At 34.3% G+C, this 24,140-nt stretch overlaps 1 long non-coding RNA gene across 1 annotated transcript; it reads left to right on the top strand.

The window, feature by feature from the left end:
* The first annotated feature begins 5,694 nt into the window (after positions 1-5,694).
* Positions 5,695-23,589, top strand: LOC145266392 (uncharacterized). The gene is made up of 2 exons (XR_013864713.1): positions 5,695-5,881; positions 20,020-23,589. It is a non-coding gene; the product is annotated as an uncharacterized LOC145266392 (long non-coding RNA).
* Positions 23,590-24,140: the final 551 nt, after the last annotated feature.

Here is a 24,140-nt window from a genome sequence, read left to right as displayed (position 1 = left end):
ACGAAACAAGGTTACGCAATCTTTTCACCCAAGTAGAATTGGGAGATCGCACTCCGTCACAACTTTTGCGATACATGCGTACATTGCTAGGGAACAACAAAATGTCCGAAAAAATAATGAGAAGTCTGTGGCTGGATAAACTTCCAGACACAACAGTACAAATCCTAGCACCCACAACGGAAGAGACAAATATTGAAAAACTCGCCGATATGGCAGATCGAATCCATGAAAATCTGAAGCACCGCAAAGTAAACTCAGCACAAGCACAGCAGAAACAGACGTGCAACGACGATATATCGGGACTAAAAATGACGGCTGAAAATCTCACTCGACAAGTGCAGGAATTAATACAAATAAACCATCGTTACTCATTTAATAAACGATCGGACTACCGAAAACGAAGTCTTAGTAGAGGTCGAAGCAACACACGGGAACGAGCGAACGAAATCTGTTTTTACCACAAAAAATTCGGCACACAAGCTCGGCGTTGCACTTATCCTTGTTCTTTTAAAAACAAGAATCAGGGAAACGAATATTCCGGCCAGTAGAGACGACGACTGTCGCTGGATTTTCCACTAAAGGTCGTCTATTTTTTATTCGTGATAATAATCATGGATATAATTTCTTAATAGACACTGGAGCTGAAATCAGCGTGATACCACCTCTACGTAAACAAAAAGCTATTCCACAGCCTTACCACCTCCAAGCAGCTAATGGCACACAAATACCGACATACGGTGAAAAATATTTAGACGTCAATCTCGGCCTGCGCCGCACATTTCTGTGGATTTTTACCATAGCCAACGTGACGACACTAATAATAGGAGCAGATTTCCTAGCACGGTTTAATCTATCGGTAGACATGACTAGTCGCACACTGACTGATAACCAAACAAAAATCGTAATTAAAGGTATCACCACAAGATACCAGTATACTGGGATTAGTTCTGCCTTACCTGAAGAGACGTACATTCATCGGCTGTTTCAAAAATACCCACAACTTACTCAGCCATTCAAAGTCACGGATAATATTAAACATAATGCAAAGCATTATATTAAAACGAATAGACAACCCGTCTACGCCACCCCCAGACGTCTGAAGCCGGATAAGTACAAGATCGCAAAAGACGAATTTCAACGAATGTTGCAACAAGGAATTATCCGACCTTCCAAAAGTGCGTGATCATCTCCTCTACACATGGTACAGAAAGCAGACGTGACAACATGGCGTCCATGCGGCGATTTCAGGAGATTAAATGCACAAACTGTACCGGATAGATATCCTATCCCACACATTCACGATTTTGCAATCGGACTGCAAAATGCCATGGTATTTTCCAAACTGGATTTAGTAAAAGCGTATTACCAAATACCGGTGGCGGATGAAGATATCCACAAAACAGCACTGACCACACCATTTGGACTTTACGAATTCGTCAGAATGCCATTCGGACTTAGGAACGCTTGTCAAACCTTCCAAAGGTTAATAGACGAGGTTTTTAGGGACCTTCCATTCGTATTCGCTTACGTGGACGATGTCCTAATTGCTAGTAGAAACCTCGACGAACATAAACAACACTTGGAACAAGTTTTTCAAAAATTGTCCCATTACAGTTTAAAAATAAACTTGGACAAATGTATTTTCAGTCAGCAAGAAGTAAACTTCCTTGGACATTCAATTGATAAGGATGGTATATCACCATTACCCGAAAAAGTAAGCGCCATTACGGATTTTCCACAACCTACGTCTGTTAGACAAGTTCGTCGCTTCATAGGTATAATTAATTACTACAGACGATTTTTACCCAACTGTTCCACAATCCTTGCACCGTTAACGTCATTATTGAAGAACAAAACGAAAAACCAACAATTAAAACTGCAAGAATCAGCTTTAAAAGCTTTCCATCAAGCTAAAACTGCCTTAGTCAATTTCACAAAATTGAATTATATTAAGGACAGCGAAGAATCGAAGCTTACACTTACAACAGACGCGTCAGACATAGCTGTAGGAGCAGTTATACATCAACTGACAGGGGATACAATGACCCCTATATTGTTTTTCTCAGCCAAACTGAGCAAGACACAGACAAAGTACAGTACCTTTTCAAGGGAACTATTAGCAATTTATTTGTCAATTAAACATTTTAGACATCTGTTAGAAGGAAGAAACTTCTGTATTTACACTGACCATAAACCGTTAACATATGCACTGCATACGCATGTAGATAAATATGGTCCAAGAGAAATCAGACACCTTGATTATATTGCCCAATATTCCACAGACATCAGATACGTCAAGGGGCAAGAAAACATCGTGGCAGACGCATTATCACGAGCTGCAATAACTTCACTAAATTCCAGTTCGTTAACTATAGAATTAATTGCACAAGAACAAAAGACGGACAAGACACTCACTGACGTACAACAGAAAACGTCTTTGCAACTGAAGGAAATGCCGTACCTTTTAGTGTAACAACACTTTATTGTGATACAGCAAAAGAACAACCGCGTCCATACATACCGCCAAGCATCAGACGACATGTTTTTCTACATTTTCACAATATGTCGCATCCAGGCAAACGAGCCACCGTAAAAATAATAACAGACTGCTTTGTTTGGCCGAATATGAATGCAGATATTCGAAATTGGACCAAGACGTGTGTATCCTGTCAGAAAAATAAAATACACAGGCACACGAAGTCACCGCTGGGCACTTTCAGTGCGCCTGATGCCAGGTGCACCAATATCCATGTTGACTTGGTGGAGCCATTACCGCCCTCAAAAGGACACACCCACATTCTCACCATAGTCGATAGGTTCAGCAGATGGCCAACAGCCATACCCGTGAAAGACACATCGGCAGCGACAGTAGCTGGAACAATACTAAAAGACTGGATAGCAATTTTTGGAGTACCGTCAATACTCACAACGGACAGAGGTTCGCAATTTCAATCGAAACTCTTCGCAGAGTTCAACCAATTGTTGGGAACAACCCACATAAAGACTACTGCTTATCACCCTTGCTCAAATGGCCTCGTCGAACGCTTTCACAGACAGCTAAAAACTTCTTTGGCTACGAGTCTTAACAACGCGGACTGGTCAGATAATTTACCATTAATCCTATTAATGATCCGAAACACAATAAAAGAAGACTTACAAAGCACACCAGCAGAGCTAGTTTTTGGATCCGTAGTCACACTACCTGGACAGTATTTTAATGCATACACAGATATTTCACCCACGGCTACATTTGTGACGGAATTAAAGAACAAAATGTCTTCTCTCAAATTTACCCCCACCAGGAGGGCTGCCAAACAAACATATATACCGAACTACCTTCACACATGCAAATTTGTGTTTATCAGGAATGATACGGTCAAAAAGCCATTTTGTCCAAATTACACTGGACCATACCAAGTTTTGGACAGAAGTGAAAAATATTTTACTGTCCAACGGAAAGACAGGAAAGACAACATCGCGATCGACTGAATTAAACCAGCATACATTGAGGAATACCCTCAGACAATTTCCCCACCAGAACAAATTCCTTTAGAACATGGGAGACCAGCAGAAAATGACGAGGACACCAAACCCACGACAAAAACGGGTAGGAAAGTCCACTGGCCGAAACATTTCAAGGAATACATTACATATTAAAAAAAAAAAAAAATTTTTTTTCCAATCTGGGGGGAGTATTTGTGCCAGTTGGCACAGTTTAATATTCAAATTTAAAATCCTTAAATACAATTTAGGCGCGCAGTGCAATTGATTGTTTCGGCGCGTTAAAAAAATGAAAAATGACACCCACGCAAATTCCGGCGTGACCTTTATATACCAAAGGTGCGTACGTAGTTGAAAGCACCCCATGTGATGTCTTTCGTCCAATGGAATTCCTCCTAGGACACATTTTAAAACTGATTTTCTAGAGCTCGTTTGGAGCCGATCAAATCAAATATAAACATGCACAAACACAAAATCTATCTCTTTAGTCTCTTAGCCTTTCGAGCATTCTTTCGTCTCTTTAAACTCTTCCGACTCATTCAACGCTTTCTCATATGGACTTACCACGCGTGCAAACATCAATTATTTCATTTCCACTGCTCCGCGCATTAATACTCTCTTTTAACAGACGAACATTAATATTGTCAATGTTACAAATTTGAACATTCAAAGAACACAAAAAAGAGACTCTCCATCTTTCATATGAACTCAAAAAAAAGAACTCTGAAATATTGAGAACTATGTTTTAACTTGTTATTGTTTGTTATTTCTATTCCAGAAATAAACTTCCGTTTGTGTTGCACATAAGATTTCTTATTTTTATTTTTATTATTTGTGGAGGAAGTTAGTTCCCAAAAAAAGGCCAGGCGACCCCCACAAAAGTTTAAAACCTGTTTTTTTTTTAAACCACGTTAATTTTTTTTAAGTGAAACCTTACATTTTTTAATTTTGGTCCTGAAAAGATTGAATATCTACAACATTTTTTTCTGCTTCATTCAATGTTTTTTTTTTTTTAGATTAAAAAAAAAAAAAAAATCACCCCATAAAGAAGAAATAAAATATATTAAATCAAAACTCATGTATTTCTTTAGGAGAATAAAAAAAAAAAAATGGAAAATCGGTCGAGTGGAAATTTTTTAAACGGCAAAACTGATAAGTGAAATATGATCATTTTTCAAATAAAATGGCCCATATTGACTAACTTTTGTTTACAGCCAGCAATAGAAAGGGAGATTAATTCTGGTGCTTAAGGTCACCGGAGTTTTCAACTCGAGGAAAGGGAGACATTTGTCTCCCTTTATTCCAGTCATGAACATTTGATATCGCGGTATTTTTGAATCCTTGCTTAAAAAAGTATTTTATTTAAAAAGGACATGGAATATAAAATATAAATATGGATACATTCTTAACAATGAAGAATTTAAGTACCCACTGATTAGTATTTTTTTTTTATAGGTAAGTGGTTTTTTGAAATTTATATACATTTATTATATTCAAAGTAAGTTACAATTCGTTGATTTTCTTTAAATCTTTTTTTAAAGAAAACCGATGGGGAAAAACAAATATTGCATATTTTGCTATTAAACCTGTTATTATTTTAAAATTTGGTCTTTGCTCCTTTTATTGAAAAAAAAACAAAAAAAACAAACTATAGTTTAAACTACATTTTTCAAGTAGTTATAGTCTTTGAAAGATAGTAAGTCTAATTATTCAAGTTTTTATCACGCATTTTTAATGGCGATTTCTGACACTACTAGCAGAGAGGTGGGAACACTTAAAAAATATTTCGGACATCGAAGCCAGAATAAATTCACACACATTTTTATTATAAATGTTATAATTTTGTTCAAATAAAGTGTGTGTGTGTGTGTGTGTGTGTGTGTATACATATATATATATATATATATATATATATATATATATGTATATGTATATATATATAAATATATATAATCGAGGTTACTACAAAAACCGGAACAAAAGTAACTTGACTGTTCGAAACAAAAAAATATGGTCACATATTATGACATCATCACATTAAAAAAATATTTAATTTTGCTTCAAAATACAAAATTTATTTCATTTAAAAATAAAAAAATCTTCATTAAAACATAAATATCGATAGTATTCTTTTTCTAGTAAAAATCCGCTATTTCGTTTCGTGTATCCTTAAGTTCGTATTTTGAAAAAACCACAATTCAGGCACAAAAACACCATTTGTACAATTGCACACTGTAGTTTTGTTAGAATTGAAACTAACAGAAAGTTGTTATTGTTGTAAGAAAATGCTGACTGAGTTAGAAATCCCAACAAATTCACTAAGTAAGAGAAAATCTTTTGAATTTAAACAAACAAAAAATTACTCGTCTGTAAAAAAACAGTAAGTAAAATATTATTTTTTGCTCAGCCATGTTATTTATTATTTGGCACTTTTACAATCTATTATTTTCCGTTTTATTCAACAATTTTAGGTTATCCTGACGCTCCGCACTTCTTTATTTACATTGGAAGTGACGTCACACAAATCTTATAATACGGAATGGCTACAATTGTAAAAATAATTTGTTTTATTTTTCTTTCATTTTGAGCTCCTTTGTTTCTCCCGTTTGTTTTTGTTTTCTACAATTAATAAACCAGTTTACAAGTAAAAAATAATTTGTTTTAGCGAAGTTAATTTTTTTTTTCTCTCCCATTTTTTATATTGGTATTTGAGCGGAGAATCTAACATTTCTCTTCATTTTGAGAATTTGTTTTAGTTTTTAATTACTTACACAGCGGAGAATTCAACTTTTTTTTTCTCCCATTTCTTATTTTGAGCGGAGAATTTATTTTATTTTCATTTTGAGCTCTTTTTCCGATCCGGCGTTACCTTTTATAGGTACTCCTGCAGTCACTCCTGCAGTCCTGCACTTTACGACCCGAGCTATTTTTTAACGCTATTATTGTGAGAAAATAAAAATAAAAAAAGGAGATTGCTTACTTGGTGGCGCCGGCCTCGAGGGCGGAATTCTAATCTGAGTGGTTGAGAGAACGAGTCTCTTATAGACTTGGAGGAGTATGGGGAGGCACTATTCTTCTGTTATAAAAGAATTGTGTCTCTGACTAGCGCCAGTTCTGTTAACGACTTACTGGTGAACGGTTGGCACAAATTAGTTACTCGCTGCTCGCCGTACTACAAAACTTGTTACTCGACCCAGTAGGGGGGGTCGCTTAGGGCATCCTTTGCAACCCCTCGGAGCTTACGCTATCACCGGGTAATCTACTTTACCCTCTAAATAGTTTTTTTTTCCACATTATTTAGAAACCTATTATTTAACATGGGGAAGGGAGGGTGTATTGTAACTATTCTGTACTTTCAACTAACAATTCAATTTAAAAAAAAAAGGTAAATATGAAGAATTACTCCACCCTCAAATTCCTTTAAAATTACCACTCTGTAAGGTTTTCGGGGTCGCTGAAAATGAAAATAACGTTTAAAATTACGGCAAACGAGTAGTTTCCAAGATTGAATTTTTTTGTAAACTGGTTTATTAATTGTAGAAAACAAAAACGAACGGGAGAAAAAGGAGCTCAAAATGAAAGAAAAATAAAACAAATTATTTTTACAATTGTAGCCATCCGTATTATAAGATTTGTGTGACGTCACTTCCAATGTAAATAAAGAAGTGCGGAGCGTCAGGATAATCCAATTTTAAAATAAAATTTTATAGGAAGATTTTGTTTTTGAAAAATAAAAAGCAGAATACAGACTGTACTATTATTTTAGATGGGTCTTTCAAATTAAATTCAATTTGGTAAATTTTTAGTTTACCGAACCCTCCGCATTTCCTGTAAAATTTTCGACTTTTAGCGGTTTTCAAGTATGATGAAGACGAATATCGTATTTATTTTTTGCGCAAACAATTAGTTATCTCTTTATGAAGACATTCCGTATCCAACGTAAATCACTATCAATTTATTGGCGGCCATCTTGTTTTCCAATACCCCAAAAAACGTCAGAAAAGGTCAACTTTGCCACACATCACTGGACACCCCCTCCGCACCCCACCACCGGCGTTGACGCCAATAAAAGAAAAAAAAATTCATTGGAGAGAGAAGGGGAGGGTGTTCCAAGAAATCTTGAGCAGAAGGAAAGGACGTAACACAAGACCACAAATAAAAAAGTGTTTAATTAAAATAAATTAAAATTTAGAAAGAAAACATTATTATACTGTAGAAAAATGAACATTATTCTTCAACGAAAAATAAAACGTTTTATCTCAAACGAACATGAAAATATATCATTTTTTTTTTACAAGAAAGTGTTTGTAGTAATATTTATTGTATTACTACACATAGATTCGGAAAAGTTGTCACAAAACAAATATATCACAAATAAATGTTATCAAAGGCAAGATAAGTTACTTTTATACCTAACTGGATATAATTTTGTGTTTTTATTCAATGTAACATGTTTATTCAGCTCAAAAAACATGCAGTGTTTACCGATGTATTGAAAAATTCAAAATGGCGCCTGACTCTCTCTTTAACATGGTAAGTTTGGGAAAAGGTGTTATAAATAATAAACTATACAAAATACTATTTAAAAAACACCGAATATATGTCAACTTATGTCATGGTAACATATATTGAGCGAATTTTTAACAGTATTTTGTCTGGTTTATTATTTATAACACCTTCTCCCAAACTTACCATGTTAAAGAGAGATTCGGGCGTCGTTTTGAATTTTCCAATACATCGGTCAACACTGTATGTTTTTCGAGCTGAATAAACATGTTACATTGAATAAAAACACGAAAAAATATCCAGTTTGGTAGAAAAGTAACTTATCTTGCCTTTGATAACATTTGTTATATATTTGCTTTTTGACAACTGTTTTGAATCTGTGTACAGTAATACAAACCCTTATTTAAAATTTAAGACATTAAATTATAACCCGTTTATGCAGGGTCCACCTTTCCTGTGAAATGTCAAAAATCGAAAATGAAAGTTTTTTTTGTTTTTTTTTTTTCGGTCAATGTCGATAATACACCAACGCACCAGTCGCACCACTTAACCTTAAAATGACCATTTTTATAGGTTTTCGGGTATGTTATAAACGAATATCACATTCAAAATTGGGGAAGGGAGAAGATTCAATTATAGAACTTGTATAGTTTTTAACAGGTGCTTCTGCGGTTGATGTATTATCGACATTGACCTTTTTTTTTTCTTTTTATCATAAAAATAATTGTTTAATCATGAAAATGCGTGATTTCTTTTGAAAAGGGTGAGAAAAAACAAGAAAAGAGGAAATAAAAAAAAAAGTTAATGCTTTGACTTATCTCCATAAAGCTTGGCCGCTTCAATTAAAAATTTATGTAGAAGAAAAGATTTGTCCGTTTCACTTCGAATGAACAGATATCGTGACAGGTATTGTTGCATGTACTCTGCCCGAATGCCAGGCCTCTTGACCCATTCTTTAATATCTCGCCAGAGACGTTCAATATTTTGTGTATGTATTATAGGGTCTTGATGGTCCACAAATATATATATATTTTTTTTTTCTTACACGGTGTTCACCACTTATAAAGGCCTGGAAGCCACTCATGGATAAGGGTTATTGCAAGTACAGTACACTAGTGTGGAGATTTGATGAAGTGTTTACTTAAGGGGGCGGTTCATTAGGAATTTGTTTACGTTGGACTTGAAGACATCCAAGTTGTAGTCAGGTGGGAAGCAGGCAGACGGAACAGAGTTCCATAGGCGTGCAGTTCTAAGAAAGAAGCTTTGTTCATGGAATCCACATTTTGATTTAGGCACAGATAAAGAGTGGGGAAATTTTTCACAGTGGATTCAGTTAGACGGGTGTTTTTCGTGAAAGATTGGCGAGGGGGAATGGTTTACCATTCTATGTGTGTAAAATTGGCCGAGATTATGGTAAGCTTTCCAACGATCACTGTAAATAATGGAACCTGGCAAAACAAATTTTGTAACTAACGGGACTAAAGTTTCTTCATTTCTCCGTTCGTCTGGTCCTGTCAGAGCGAGCACGAAACTCTCTCTATCCCCCCAAAAAGCCAAATCTGGCTCAGTTTTCTTCCTTTGTTATATTTTCTGCGAACAATCAACGTTTCGTCAATTTCCACCTCGATGCCTTCGCCGCCTATAGCGTTTTGGTGCTGCACCCAAATGTTCGCACACCTCACTACAGAACGACCGCCAGTCAAGCGCAGAACGGCTAGAAATTTGTAAATTCTCCACAGGTGGCTAAGAAAATGGTTAATAAATAATATTATCTTCCAGCATTCCATCCTGGTTTGCTCCAGGAATGTTCCTTTCGCGTCACTAACACTGTCGAGAAGCGGGGAAAATATTCAGAGGGGTGGGGGTGGTGTTTGAAGCCGAAAAGTAACCGAAAAATGTATTGGGAAGTGGGGACCATATTTTGGCCCTTCTGGCTCCGTTTGGCTCTTTTTGGGCGTTTTTTTTTTTCCTAAATTGGAAAAACAAAAACAAAATGGCCGCCAGTGGAAACGATAGTGATGACGTTGGATACTGAATGTCTTTAAATATGGATAACTAGCTGTTTGCGCAAAAAATGAATGCGATATTCATTCTCAACGTACCCGAAAACCCAGAAGAGTCGACAAATGAAATGTGAATGCCGAGGGGTCGGTAAACTAAAAAAATACCTTCAATTTCTATTGTATATTTTCTTTATTAAATTGTTGGGTGAACCTTGAACCTATCCATGTTAAGAATGGGTTTCTAAATGATAACGTTATTATTATTATTATTATTATTATTATTATTATTATTATTATTATTTTCAGCACAATTGTGCATGAGTACCAAAAAATAAAATTAAAAAAAGGTAAATGTTACTTTTAACTGTAACACAACACCGACCATTCTAGTTTGTGATTTTCGGTGTTTTCGAGGCTGTTGAAAACGAATCTGGCATTTAAACCCGTCGTAAATTTACCGTTCTGTTGTTTTTAAGACCTGTTTCTAGGGAATATTTTCTTACAGGTAACTAGATGTGTCAGAATTTTTTGGGAATTTTTGACACCCTGAACAAAAAACTGCGAATAAAACATACAAAACTCGTAATTTCTTTTTTAAAAAGTGTGTTGTTTAATTTCTTTATGGAATATACTTCCAAAATAAACTATTAAAATTTTTTTTTTTAAATAATAGAAATATTATTTTTTATTAAAAGAAAAAAAAAATGTTTGCAAAATGCATGTGCGCGCTCATGCAGCCATTTTTTTCTACGTAATGAAATGAATTGACTTTTACGAGTTACATATTTTTCAATTTTTTTCAATTTAAAAATCTATCAAAATTTTTCTATTGGTTCAATTTTTGGTACTCTTGCATAATTTGACCCGAATTCTCGTGAATTCCCATTAAGCATGGATTGGGCGAGACCGGCAATTATCGGTGTCAGCCACGAGCGTCATAACAGACGCAGACTAATGAAAAAAAAAAAACAAACAAAAAAAAGCAAAAGAAATCGGAAAAAATACAAATGCAAAAAAAAAAAAAAACAATTAAAAAAACCTTGAAAAATGAAAATATGTTTATTTCATTTTAGTATTTATTTATTTTTTTTTTTTTCAAAATATTTATCAACAGAAAGTTTTTTTGTTTTTTTTCTCTCCAAGAAAAGATTTTTTAACCGTATAATTGTTAGGTATAAGTACAAGTTTTTTCTTGTTTTTGTTTTCTTTTTTGTAACCATATTTTTTTTCTTGTTTTTTTTATTTTCAAGACTTGTTGTTCAGTCAAGTTCTTTTTGTGGCACTGTCCATTTGTACATCTCCAGGAGAAACCATTCTTTACACACAATCTTTTTTTAAGTAAACATTTGTGTTCACAATTGTTGCACCTCATTTTTTGGGACAGCAATTTTTTCTCCTGACAATATGAGATTGTCTGCATCGATGTTTTCATTTCTTTTTCTAACATGTATACATTTATTTTCTTGCCTGTCATTTTCCTGTTTGGCGAGTTTGAAAATATATTTGTTTGTCAGCTTTTTTTTTTAATAGTTGCTCTCTTCCAATTCGAATGTCGTCTGCTTCCATTTAGATAGCGCTTTTTCATTGGCTAATCAAACTCCCAAAAATTCAATGAAAAAAAAAAAAAAATAAATACTAAATAAGTAACTAATCAGAAAAATAAAAAGTCACCCTCACCCCCTTAATATCACCTTAAAAATTACTAAAAAACATAACAAAAATAATTAAATAAGTAAAATAAAATGTTGAGTTAGCGTTTCAACATTTAAACAATGCTCGACTGACACCGATGATTGCTGGTCTTGCCCGATCCATGCTTGACAAGAATTCATGAGAATTTGGGTCAAATTATGCAAGAGTACCCAATTTTTAAGATATTTTCAGGTTTAATATGAAATTTTATGCTCTTTCCAATAAACCGAATATAATATTCAAGACAAACGTTTTTATTTTTTTTTTAAATTCACACCCCCATTTTGAAATGTCTATTAAAAAGTAAATAATTAATATTCTCACCTAAGGTTTATATATCACAAATTGAAGATAAAAGATCAATAAATAAAATAATTTAATTTAAAACAAAAACAAAAGAATAGTTATGTGCAAATTTGCCTGTAAAGTCAAAAGTTTAAAACCTTTTTTATAAAAAAACACATTGATTTTTTCTTTTTAAGTTAAACCTCACATTTTGAAAATGTTGTCCTATAAAAATTGGGTACCTACATTAATTTTTTCTATTTCATTTAATGTTGTTTTTTTTTTGTTTTTTTTTGTTTTTTAGATTTTTGAAAAAAAATTCATTGCATAAAGAAGAAATAAAATATTTAAAATCCAAAACTCATGTAATTCTTTAAGAGAATAGTAAAAGAAAAAATGGAAAGTTTGCTGTCGGGTTTTTTTTTGTAAAGTAAACTTTGATGAGTGAAATGTGATCATTTTTCAAATTTGGTGATCCATACTTGACTAATTTGATTGTTGACAGTAACCACATGTCAGAAATTCAAAGGGGTGATAAGACACATATCAGCAATTCAAATGTTTGTTTCTTTATATAGTTACTACCGGGAAATATATTTGGTCTAATATGTTTTTACGTTTTTTAAATAATTAATTATGGCGCTTTTCGGCCTCCGTAGTTCTCAACTGGAAGAAAGGGAGGTAACTTCGCTCTGTGCCCTCATGTTATTAGATTTTAAAATCGCGGTCTTTTCGGATGCTTGCTTAAAAAATTCTTTTATTTAAAAAGTACATGGAATATAAAATATTGATATGGACAAATTCTTATAAATGAAGAATGAAAGCACCCACTGATTAGTATTTTTTATAGGTAAGTGATTTTTTGGAATTTATATATGTTTATTATAATTGGAGTAAGTTAAAATTCATTGAATTTTTTTAAATCATTATTAAAGAAAACTGATTAAAAAAAATATTGCATATTTTTCTATTAAACCTTTTATTATTTTTAAATATGTCTTTGCTCCTTTTATTGAAAAAAAATTAGGGTTTAAATTAAATTTTTCAAGTAGTTACGCCAAGTCCAGGACGGCAGTACTTCGTGAATAGTAGCCTGAGATGTCGGAAATTTTCTGTTCCTATGTCTATCCTTGTGGCCATGTCACTAGTAAGGGTGCTGGAATTAAGCGTTTCATTTGGGCTGACGTTATCCGCCTGATAGGGACCCATACCTTGGATTAACCACTAAGGAGGCTGTCCTATCAGCAGATGCAAAATTCTGGGGCTGCTGTATTGCCAGCTGGTGAATGGACTCTGGACCATGCAGTAGTTTCTAGTAGGGCCTCTCGATGCCATACTAGTGAGTAATTGTTACGGCTTTACCTTATCATGGCTACAAAAAAAAAAAAAATTTCCTCTCTTTTTCTCTCTTACTTTCCCTCTCTGTCTTGCTCTAACCAAGTCTGTTGACCTGTTGACCTGTTCCACAAATCCTAATCGTCAACATGAAATATCTCCAGAAAAATAACACGACTTAACCTAGAATCCCATCCTCCAACGTAGACCCCGACTACCATGTCTCCTTCTCCAACATCAGGGGTCTACATTCCAACCTTCCAGAGGTTGACACCCAATTACAGGAGACGAAACCAGACATATTCTTCATAAGCAAAACTGGCATACCTTATATGTGTTTCCGGGTTGCACTAGCTTACACCACTGCATTTATATTTGCTATCACCCCCACAACAGCGGAGTTACTATCTTTAAGAGCATATCTGAAAAAATTGACCTGTCTGCTTACCCTTCAGCTAACATCCACATTTGTGGTGACTTCAATGTCCACAGTAACTTCAGTGGCTGACCCACTCTAACAAGACAGATGAGAGGAGGTTCTGTTATGATTTTGCCATTGCCTATGACCTCACCCAGATTGTTCACGAACCCACCCGAGTGCCCGATATTTCCGGTCAGTACGCTAGCCTTCTAGACCTTTTTCTCATAACTTCCCCTGAGCTATGTTCAAGTTCCGTTCTGTCTCCTCTGGGATCTTCCAACCGCTCGGTTGTATCAGTTAAGATAAAAACAAAATGCAATAAGTCTTCAGAGGTACCTCTCCACCTTACTGTATATCGATACTCTACGACTCTACGGCTGACTGGGATAGCTTCCGTACATTTATATCTGATATACCCTTGCATTCCATGTTTAAAAAGGATGGGTCCTCCATAGTATCAGACCTGATTGAATGGTTAATTATAGGCATAGACCGATTCATACCATCCCAAAATTCCAACATAAAACCTAACAGCCAGCCATGGTTCTCCCCTGAATGTGCTGCTGCCATCGCACACAGAAATCACTTTTTCCATAGCTACCAACATAATAGATGCACTGAGAATAAAGTTGCCTTCAGGACTTCCAGCAACCACTGCAAAAGAGTAATAAAAAATGCAAGAGAGCTATATGCTGAGTCTGTTAAATCCAAAGTAGCTGAGCAACAGCTTGGTTCCCACCAGTTTTGGCAAATAGCAAACAGGATCCTGAACAGAAGTGTGCATTCTATCCCAACCATCATCAATGGACCTGAGGTCATCTCGTCAGCATCAGATAAGGCCAAACTATTTGCCAAAAACTTTGCAGCTAATTCTAGCCTATGCGACGAAGGTCATCAACTCCCCGTATTTCCTCCTATAACAGACAACACGCTATGCAACATACAAATATCTGTGCATGAGGTCGCCAAGCTAATCAAGAATCTTGATTCCAGTAAAGCAACTGGCCCTGATGGCATTCCAATCATTGTGCTGAAAAAGCTTCAACCAGAACTTGCCCCCATACTTACAAAACTGTTGAAGCGTTGCCTTAAAGAGAAGTGCTTTCCAACACCCTGGAAAACCTCATCAGCATGCCCTGGATTTAAGAATTCAGGTGATAAGTCATCTCTTTCTAAGTACAGACCAATAAGTCTCCTGTGTGTCATGAGTAAGCTGCTGGAATCCATATTAAATAAAGAAGTAGTCAACCACCTCAGCAGTAATAACCTTGTTAGTGACATGCAATATGGTTTCCGTGCTCGATCATTAAATCATTTCTTTCCGATAGGCTCATAAGAGTTGATGGGCAGAAATCAGAGGCCCTCAATATTAATGCTGGAGTCCCTCAGGGGTCCATCCTAGGCCCAACTCTCTTCCTGATATACATCAATGATCTTCCAAAGCATATACTTAAATCATTCGTTGACATCTATGCTGATGACACAACCATCTATGGCAACACATCAAAGGCTGTAAATAACAAAGTTCTCTCCGATTCTCTCTCCTCTGATTTGGAGCGCGTGGTACAGTGGGGAAGGAGTTGGCTGGTTACTTTTAATGCATCCAAAACCAAGCTCCTATCTTGACATCATCAACGCTCTGATCCCCATCTGGCATCAATTGAAATGAGTGACTCTTGTTTAGGGGACGCTCCATGTTTTGATAAACTTCTAGGCTTGACCTTTACTCCTGACCTGAAATGGAACACTTACATCAAGTCTGTTGTCAAGGTCGCTGGAAAGATGGTGGGATCCTTCTACCGCACCAGAAGATATCTCACTACTGATGCAATTCTCTATCTATATAAAAGCCAAGTACGTCCAAGGATGGAGTACTGTTGCCACATCTGGGCAGGAGCTGCTAAAAACAGCCTATCCTGCCTTGACAGAGTACAAAATAGACTTCGTGACCTGGTGGGTGATGCCCTTTTCTCTTCCCTACAACCTCTCTCCCACAGGAGAGACGTTGCGAGCCTGTCTTTGTTTTATCATTACTACCATGGCAGATGCTCGTCTGAGCTCCAATCTCTGGTCCCCCCTCACCAATCTTTCACAATAAACACCCATCTAGCTGAAACCACTGTCAAATTTTTCCCCACTCCTTATCTGTGCCAAAATAAAAACGTAGATTCCATGAACAAAGCTTCTTTCTTAGAAGTGCATACCTGTGGAATTCTGTTCCGATTGCCTGTTTCCCACCTGACTACAACCTGGATGTCTTCAAGTCCAATGTGAACAAAGGCGTTAAATTAATATAGAAAAGTAATCTCTCACTTTGTGAAACTATAATTTCTTCCTCTCTTTGAAACTACTTGTTTCCTAGAATTTTAAACGTTATTTTCGTTTTCAGGACATCCAAAAACCTGTAATAGTGGTAATTTTAAAGGATTTTTTTAGGGTGGAAAGATGCTGCACTTTTACCGTTATTTGTTATTTTTTGTGTAGTTATCATGGTTGAAAACATAAAAAAATGTCAAAAAGTAGTCGAAAACCCACAAAAAAAGTATAAAAAACTGACTTTCAAAACTATGTCCCTCTATTTTTTCTACCATTTTTACCCGTAAAAATCGATAATTGTGGCCTAATAGACCAACACAAAAGCTACCTTAAAAAACTTCTTTTCTAGAGGTTTTCGGGTGTGCTGAGAACGAATATCGCTTTTAAATTTGGGGTCGGCAACTAGTTTTCACTATACTGAAAATCACTTTTCTGCATGTATTTATAAAATTTTTTCTAACAGATGAGTCACCACTTATCAAAGCCCGAAGGCCACTCGAGGATAAGGGTTAATAAATGTACACTAATTAATGGGACAATATCATAGTAATTGTTATTAGTGGAAATTTGAAAGATTGGATTACTTAAGAGGATGACTCCTCAAGAACTTGTTCACATTGGTCTTGAAGATGATCATATTGTAGTCAGCTGAAAAGCAGGGAAATGGAAGAGAGTTCCACAGGCATGCAGTACTAAGAAAGAAGCTTTGTTCATGGAATCTACGTTTAGGTTTAGGCACAGATAAAGAGTGGGGAAAATTATTGATAGTGGTTTCAGTTAGACAAGTGTTTTTCATGAAAGTTTGGTGAGGGGGGAATCAGAGATTGGAGCTCAGATAAGCACTTGCCATGAAAATAACGATAAAGCAGAGACAGGCTCTCAACATTTCATGTAGTAATGTAATGCGGCAATCATATTTGTCATAAACAGAAACAACGTAATGAATTTTCAAGATAATGAAGAGTTGATTTTTTTTGCGTACAACAATGACCACCACTTATAACATAAAATATAGCATTTAAATTTTCCACAAGTGCACACATTTTCGCCACACGTGCAGCAAAAATATGTGTGTTTGCGCATACAACAATGGCCACCACTTATAACAAAGAATTACATTGCTTAATATCCAGAAAACTACTTATTTGAAGAAAATTTAAATGCGATATTTGTTTTTAGCATACCTGAAACTTGAAAAAAATCGTCATTTTAAAGGAAAATGTTAAGGTGGAAACCAAGTAAAATTTTACAAATATGGACAAATATGGCCGAAACATAAAACATGCAGAAAAGTATCTTTTCAGTATCATAAAAACTAGTTGCCGGCCCCAATATAACTTGAATAAATATTTCTCAAACTAACAATATTATTATTGAATTAAGCATTGTTTATTTAATATTTTTACACAAAAAAGTTATAATTTCAGAAAAATATTTCCTAAGGTTATATTTTTAGCATAATGTTTATACGTAAGAGTCTAATATTTTCATTGCATAAATTAACGTGTAATCATCAGCATAAGATAATTTTTATATAATCCTAAAAAATAAAATAAAATTGTAAAAATTGAAAAGCAGGAACACACAAAAATAATTCAATTAAAAAATGGTGGAAATCATACAAACGTTCACTATAGGTATGTATGGATGCACAGCTTCAGAAAAAAGAAAACCAGTTGGTTTTGTCCCTCTCTCTCCCTCCAGCCACCGAACATCATTTTTAGGTGTGCCTGTAGATGTTTTTCATATTTTTTTGAATTTTGCCACCATATTTTATTTGGCATTAATAAACAAACCTCGTTGCTACAACTGCCACATTTTTAGATAATTATTGTCTTGTTTTAGCAAAAGTTAAGTACATTTATTTTATTAATTCATTATCTTAAGATTTTAACTCAATAATTTACTTGGAAATAATTCCAGAAAACTTATATTTATCTTGCCAGAAAAATTTAAACAATCTTTTTCATCAGAGAAGACATCAGAGATGCTTCATGAACTAATATCTTTTTTCTAACTGCTGAACAGTGTACCAATGGGACAACCAAATTGTGCAAAGTGGGCATTGAAGTGCATGTTCTCACATGAAAGTATTATAGGAAGCTCTATTCTCCCCAATGGTTCACGTCAAATTGTGCAGCTACCCTTGCACAAAGGCAGCATGCATTCCGCCATTTCGTCCATCATAAATAAAGTACAAAGAGGCAAAAATATATATTAAGAAATGCTCAGCTGAGCTAACCTCTGTACTTTTCAAACTTTACAACAAATGCCATTTTTATTTATTTTTTTTTAACTCACTTTCATCCCAAACAAGGTACATTGCCACTTGGACATAAGGAGGCTACTAATTGGAACCATGCCTATATAAAATGTTGGTTTACATTGCATTTGAATTTCTGCATATCAGTACAGGTAGTAGGAAGAGAATTCTAAAGTGTAGCCATTCCCTCTTTATTAATATCCCCCCTCCTACTTCATTTTTGTCCCTCCCTTCTTTCTCCTACTCTGCTTCCGGTTTCCTAATTAAACCACATCCTCTCTACTTATGTCATCTATAACTTTCTTTATCTTTTATGCTTTCTCTATTTTTATATTTCTTCCTTTTTTTCTTTTTCATGAGATAACAGTTGGAGTTAATGTTTTTTAATTGGTACTTTTTTGCTTTTTATCTTCTTCCCCATAATAAACTTTTCAAATTTGTAAAGTCTGATGAAATTATCAGATCGTAATTTGATTTTGATAGTGGAAACATGTGTAACTGAGCAGATAAAAGCAGTAAAAAAAAATATATATACTTATAAATATATTAGCATTACACCTGATGCTGCTTGCAGATATGGTGTATGGATTATGTGAAATTTTATGCATAACAATAGTAATAGCGATTTTTATTAGGAACTAATTAACACAGTGAAGTTGATCATATTTTCATGGTAAATATGGAGACTGCAGAGACTATGACTTGCCACTGGGGTGAGATACCTCTTGATTTACATTCCTGTCTATTTTAATGAGGTTTCTTATGGAGTTCATTTATTTATATTAAGTTGATAAAAAATCACTCTTATTAAACATATGGTCTATAGAAGTTATTTTATGAATAACATTCAAAATAAGGCTCCCCTCAAAATAGTAGTGAATAGATATGATAATGAATTTAGAGTTGCTTGTTGAGGTGGCTTGTTCTTTGTTGGCTGACATATGTGCAGTTCTCCCACTTTCTTAAGCATTCCCACCTTCAAGGAGTTACTTTATTGCCAATGAGACTGCTCAAAAATTTTTGCAGGCCAGAGTTCTCTTCTTCTATGATGTTGGCTTTTCAAATCCCATTTTCTCAACCTTATGTCGCATCTTCCCATCATGGTAAGGAGGTAAATGATAATGAATTTCCATTTTTTAAACTAAGTTTTGGGATGGTGAGAATAAAAAATGGCAATCATTGACCCCAATTTCAATGCTAACCCTAAGTATTTGATGACTCTTGTCAAACTTCACATTAGCTTACTTAATTGTTACTGACATAAGGCTTTTAATGTTTAACATTCATAGGCATGGTAACGTGGAAAAGTGAAAAGATGAGGGTTCTTAGGTTAAAAGTTGAGGTAAGTCAGTAAAAAAAAACAGGAAAACATAGGAAGAAGTGATGAGATTGGATTTAAGTGAAAGAGAAATAAATTAAGATGTGGCCAGAGATAGGGTAGTTTGGAAGTCAATCACTAAAAGCCATCCAACACATGCCAATGTGTAAAAGAGACATTGAATCGAATATGATTATGTAGTAGTTGATTACAGGGAGACATATATTTGTTACACCTGTAAATGGATTTTCACAATGAAATTATACTCAAGTTTCAAACATGTGACGTTCTAATTGTAATAATAGCATGTGAATCATAAAATGTAATACATGTTTATTCTATGAGTGTTAAAATAATAATCTCTTTTTTTAATTTGCAGATTTAAACTATTAGAGGAATGGATCATTTGACAAGCAATGAAAGATGAAAAACTTTAGTCTGCATTTAGATAATTCTAACAGATTTTCTTGTAAAACATTTTAATCGGCACTTTCACAAAAATCTGGTTTAATAGATGAAGGGACCCTGTAGAGAGATAACATTTCCATGTGAAGACTTTACATTATTGTTTCCTCTTATTTACAGATTTAAAATATTATAAGAATGGACCATCCATATTCCAATCTAACAATTAATGAATGACAAAAAAAGACTAGTCTGTATTTAAATATTTATAACAGATTTTCTTATTAAACATTTTGATTATCACTTCCACAGAAATGGAAGGGCCGTCTGAAGAGACATGTGAGACATCGTTATGCCCCCTGACAAAACAGAAGCTAAAGTGCACAGAAGAAAAACCATATATTTGTAAAGTTTGTGGAACAACATTCTCACAAAAATACACGCTGAAAATTCACATGCGAACACATACAGAAGAAAAACAAACGCACATGGTAATACGTAATGGAAAGAGGCCATATGAATGTAATGTGTGTAGGTCTGCATTTAAACAGAGGTCAACACTGAAGACACATATGCGAACACATACAGGAGAAAAACCATATTCTTGTGACATCTGTGGAAATTCATTTTCCAGAAAAGCAAATTTACAGAATCACATAAGAATACACACACAAGAGAAACCATATGTTTGTCAAGTTTGTGGATCATCGTATTGGAAAAATTTGAGTTTACAGAAACATGTCCGAACACACACTGGGGAAAAGATATATACATGTAACGTTTGTGGATCTCGATTTGCAAAGAATTCACATCTAGAAAGGCATGTTTTCATTCATACTGGGGAAAAACCTTTTAAATGTAAAATTTGTATGTCAATGTTTTCACAGAACTCCACGCTCACAAGTCACATGCGAACACATACTGGTGAACGTCCATACACATGTGATGTGTGTGGATCAGCGTTCTCAAAGAATTCGAATTTGAAAATTCACATCCGTGTACACACTGGAGAGAAACCCTTTTCATGTACATTTTGCGAGAATTCATTTTCAGAAAAATCGAGTTTGGAAAAACATACCCGCGTACATACAGGTGAGAAACCATTTTCTTGTGAAATATGCGGAGCTTCATTTGCACAGAAATCGTATGTGAAAATACACATGAGAGTACACACAAATTGAGTTTACTTTCATCAGCTAAATGATCGAGAGAGTAGATCAGCATCGATTTCATCTTAGTCTGAATACACAGAAATTCAGTTTAATTTCATCAGCTAAATGGAGAGAATTGTCCAGGATCGATTTCATCATAACCTGAATACACATAATTTAAAATTTTCCCAAAAGTTTTTCGTAAATACGAGGTACATTGAATAAGTTTTCAGATTTTTATTTTGTATGGGCATTTTTATAGATAGTACATAGATGAAACTCTCGTCCCCTTTGAAGTAATCATATTTGGCTACAATGCACTTGTTCTACTATTCCACAAATTGAGTTTATTTTATCAGGCAGATGATGAAGATATTCGGTCAAGATCTATTTCTTCATAGTCTGAATACACACAAATTGATTTTACTTTTATCAGCCAAATGATGGAGATAGTGGCTCAGAATCTATTAGAGAAAACATTGGATATTGAAAGTGTTAATATTGTAAACAGTTCTTGTCAATGAGAATTTTAAGCTTGATATTCCATAGCAACAGACTCGAGTACACCTGAAACTCAATAAACCTTAAACACAACTTTATAAAGGTAAGTCTTCCAGTGATCAACCAGCACACTTTCCCCCATTTTTAGTAAATATATAACTGTATTTGCTCTCTGATATAGTAGTTTCACGTTGTTTCTCATTTGTTTGTCGCTGTCTAGAGAATACACACAAATTAATTTTATTTTTATCAGCCAGATGATGGAGAAATGGGTCAGGATCTATTTCATTGTAGCCTTGATACACACAAATTAACAGTTTCCCCTAATTTTTAGGGTGAAAGTGCACTGGTTTTAGGGTTTGAGTTTGTGTCAGGTGTATTTAGGTCTGTTGCAAATGAATATCACACTTAAAATTTTTGCTGACATGAACTGTTTACAATACTAACGTTTCCAAAAACCTAATGTTTATTCTAACAGATTTCTCTATGGCCACCATTTTCTTCCAACTTTCATTTACGATGGTAAAAGGTGGTTTCTGAGCATTCTCAGTAACAGTTGAGGGTCAATTCTTACTGCAGTTGCTACTGATGTAACCTCTGATTACTTTGAGATGCATTTTGCTTAACCTGGAAACTTTGAATATACAAACAATAAATGTATATATGAAAGAATTTTATTGTATTGTGTGTTAATCTGAAAGTTAATGATTGAATACCCTGAAATCTCTAAACTAGTATATGAATACTTGGCCTCCAGCAGGATGCTCCATCTCCAGAAAAAAAATTAAAAAGAAATAAAACATTGTAGATGATCTTTTATTATTGGAATTGGGAATACTCAGATTAATGGAAATATTTTATTAAATGTACAAAATGAAAAGATAAAATTAAGATTTATATCGCAGAAAAATTATTTAATTTTAGAAACCTGTCCTTTCGCTTACAGAAGTACATATTTGAGGTACAGTTCAGGGTAGTTATGATAATATTTTTAAATTGAGTCCAGGGTTTGAAAAATTACAATTAAAACTTTTTTCCAAACTAATAAACTAGTTCAGGGTGTCACACACTGCAAATAAACTTATTTAGCTAGAGTGGTAGGTGCAGGTAAAGACTTGTTCAAATGTTTTATTTATGTAGAATTAGAGTGTCCTTTTTATATAAAACACTTTCTGAAATTAATAAAAATGTACAACATATGATTGAAAATAAAACCTGTCTTCATCCAGATCAAGCCTGTGATTGTGTCAAGTGGAGACAAAAATTCATCATTGTGGACCCCACCGTAGTTCAGGATTAATCTATATAAAAACCAAAATATTTACTAAATGATACAATGAAAAAACAGTATTTAAAAAATATTTTGCCATTGTTTTAGTTAATCTGTACATCATCTGCTACCATAGAGTTGACTTTTTGATAGTATGAGATAATGAAAACGTGACCTACATTGCAATAGCCAACTTTATTTTACAAAAACAATTACACTCATTTGGCATCACTCTCAAAAGGTCCATTCCACTTTGAATCTATAAAAAATTGTGCATTTTTTATTTTTTATTTTGCAGAAACTTTAAATGCTAAAATTTAATTGTACAAATAAATACAAATGAAAATATTGTTTCAGTGCAGTTCATCTGGCTAAGTACATTTTTATGTGTAAAAACATCCAACTGAACTTTTTTTGAGCTGAAATTTAACATAATATTTAAGACAAAATATTTACAAGAAGAAGTGGAGCATGTTTTTATAAAACATTTTCTGAAATGGGAAAATGTCAAAAGGAAAACTTTGGGGACACCAATACTTAATATAAAATGCACTATCTGTGTTAATTCTACATGACTAAATGATAGTACAAATATTTCTTAATAAATTTATTTCAAATGTTATCAATATGAAATTTATGTATTATTAACATGCTTATTTATTTTGTATGTAGGTTAACTTATGTGCCTAAATTTTCAGGAAAATTTTCATCTGAATTTCAGGAAATTATTTTATGCAAGTTTGATTATTTTCATGCTTGTAAACTTAAATATTTTGTGAAGCTATTTCTAAATTTGTTAAATTATTTGCTTTATTTTTTAATTGTATAAAAAAACTTGTGAAATTGTGACAAACGTCATGGAAACAAGTGTTCCAGGGTGGCATGTTGTCGCTTGGGTGACACTGCTGTCCAAACTTTCACTTTCTGGTTACCACTTGATGCGTCTTCTCTCCACTCCAAAACGAACTTCTGCAACTTTAGCTTTTCTCTCCCCGGAATCTGACTTTTCTCTTCTACAAATACAACTTCTCTGCTCGCAATCTAACTTCAGAATGCCTTCCTTCCCCAAATCACTCCTCTTTTATCTCCAATCAGGAGCATCTCATTTGCATACCTCGTGGTCACCCTGTAGGCATATAAAGAAACAGGGCAGCCATTTTTGTTTCTTTCTTC

The sequence above is a fragment of the Euprymna scolopes genome, chromosome 4 (assembly GCF_053919585.1).
Source record: "Euprymna scolopes isolate OS-2025 chromosome 4, ASM5391958v1, whole genome shotgun sequence".
NCBI classification, from domain to species: Eukaryota; Metazoa; Mollusca; class Cephalopoda; order Sepiida; family Sepiolidae; genus Euprymna; species Euprymna scolopes.
This window is presented reverse-complemented; position numbering and strand designations above follow the sequence as displayed.